This window comes from Dipteris shenzhenensis, chromosome 25, assembly GCF_047967505.1.
Source record: "Dipteris shenzhenensis isolate YYH24624 ecotype China chromosome 25, Dip_SZ_1.0, whole genome shotgun sequence".
In the NCBI taxonomy this organism is placed as follows: Eukaryota; Viridiplantae; Streptophyta; class Polypodiopsida; order Gleicheniales; family Dipteridaceae; genus Dipteris; species Dipteris shenzhenensis.
In genome coordinates this window covers 25,115,578-25,117,990 of record NC_141620.1, presented here as the reverse complement: position 1 = coordinate 25,117,990, position 2,413 = coordinate 25,115,578, and the positions used below count along the sequence as shown (strand labels likewise).

Here is a 2,413-nt window from a genome sequence, read left to right as displayed (position 1 = left end):
GACTTGGATTGGGTATGGACGGTGTGAATCCATTTGGTCTCAAAAGCACCTCTTACAGTGTATGGCTAGTGATATTGGTGAATTATAATCTTCCACCCTCTATGGCGATTAAGAAAGGACATGTTATGTTATCCCTTCTAATTCCAGGGAAACATAAATTCAAAAATTATGTGCTTATTTGGAGTCTCTGATTGACGAGCTAGAGATACTTTGGAGAGGTATCGAGGTGCATGATGTGAGCAGGCCTCCCTCATCACAAGACTTCAATTGCAAAGCAGTCTTGATGTGGGTGATGCATGACTTCCAGGCTATGGCGAGTGTTCAAGTAAGCATTGCACTTTTAATTACGAGTAGGCAATCGATGTGGCACCCTAAACCCTCCTTGAACTCTTAATTGCCTCTACTGTTCAAGTCTCACTACATCAAGTTACCATGCATGTCCTGTTTCTGGTCCTTCACTAGTTGCCTTATAGGCAAACGCATTGAATAAGGTCATCTATGAGAATCACCATCGATTTCTTCCACCTGATCATCCTAGATATATCGCCCCTTGGAATGAAGTCCCTCCACAGTCACTCACTGCAAAGATTGGATGAGAATTCGGGACGGATCCATGACTCCTCCACCACTTGGCATGAGCTGGTAACGGTTTGTAACTATCATGTGCTATATTGAATGGAAATAAAGATTGCTCGCTAACACTAGCTTTTGTTTAGATAATCCATCTTTTATTGTTGACCATATTGGTCCCACCTCAAGATCAATCACCTGCTTGATCCCATGCATATATTCAAGAATGTGGCATCTATCATTTGGGAACATTTGAATGGGACACGAGATTCCACGGGCATAAGGGAGGATCTATGCTCCATAGGGAGGATGCATGAAGCTTGGCCACAATAGAGGCCAAGTGGATGTGTCTTTAAACCTCATGCACCGTGGACATTATCAAAGCTAGAGATGGTGGTGGTGAAGCGAGCTATCACTACAATTCGTACTCCCACTAGATGCATGAGTTGTTTGAAGGGGGCCTTTACAAAGAGCAAGAAAAGAGGTGTAGAGCAATTATATGGCTTGAAATCTCATGATTGGCACAAGATGCTCCAAGTAAGTATTTTATGTGCATAATATCTTTTTCCTTCCAAATTTGTGAGTGAATTAGAAGCAACTAATAAACCATTCCTCGTGTGTTTAGTTCATACTACCTACTAGCATTTCTCATAGTGCATCAAAAGACGTGAAGGATTGTATTTACAAGATGGGTGAGCTTGTGAGGTACTTTACATGATATGTATCAATGCTCCATGCAAGGTGTTCATATTATTAATATGACATGCTTTTCCCTTTTAGGTATGTGAGCTCAAAGGAAATAGATCCCACCACGCTTGAGAATGCTGGAGTTATGTTAGTGGAGGTGGTTTGTTTAGTGTAGGAGAAATTTCCACGTTCTATTCTCACAAGCCAACTACATCTCATAGTGTATTTGGTGGATGAGATTGCTAGATGTGGTACTGTACATGCACGATGGTTGTTCTTCCTTGAACGCTTGATGAAGACCTTGAAGGGTTTCATGAGACAAAATGCAAGACTCGAAGGTAGCATGGCCAAGGGTTGGTTGGTATAAGAGTCACTTGTATATATTTCTGAGTTTCTTGTTGATGTAGATAGATCTCTCCCACGAATATGGAGAGATGATGAAGACCTAAGGATGACCTCTATTGTGCCTCAAGGGAAAGGACATAGCAAAGTAATAGACATGGAGTTGCATAATGATATCAACCTCTATTGCATGCTTAATAGTGATGTGATAAAAAGATGGGTGACAAGATACGGGAATACAAAGGCAAGAAGACAAGGAGAAAGGGCCCTCTTTCATACACACCATGAATCTCGTGTGTCATACCCTCAGCATATAAGAGCACTTCCAATGGATATTCATGTGGATTGGCTACTTGACAAAATGGAGAGAGCAGAGAGAGATGAGTGGATGCATATCACAATGGAGGAATGGGAGTATGCTAGGGGATGCATGATTAAGGTCAGTATATAGAATGTTATGCATAAGTTAGGAGCTTTCAACAATTTCGGTTGCTTATTTAATTGATTTTGTCTTGGTGTAGTGTCCTATGTTCAATGCTATATGGTGTGAGGGCAAGAATTTTCAAACACAATGGATTGATGATAAGAGAAACACACAAGATTGTGGCATCATTGCTAGCTTTGAAGGAGCCAATGGAGCCATGTATGATTATTGTGGCATAATCCAAGATATTATTAAGCTTGACTTTCAACGCTTCTTTGTGTATGTTTTGGATGTAAAGTGGTTTAAGGACATGGTGGAAAGAGGCCCTAATGCAACAATCAAACGCCATGCAAGTGGCTTTGTAACTATTGACTCCACAAAGTTTTGGCA

The 2,413-nt window shown here is 40.9% G+C and overlaps 1 pseudogene; it reads left to right on the top strand.

Annotated features, from left to right (window-relative positions):
* The first annotated feature begins 1,258 nt into the window (after positions 1-1,258).
* LOC147885652 (uncharacterized) lies at positions 1,259-2,104 on the top strand (annotated as a pseudogene).
* Positions 2,105-2,413: the final 309 nt, after the last annotated feature.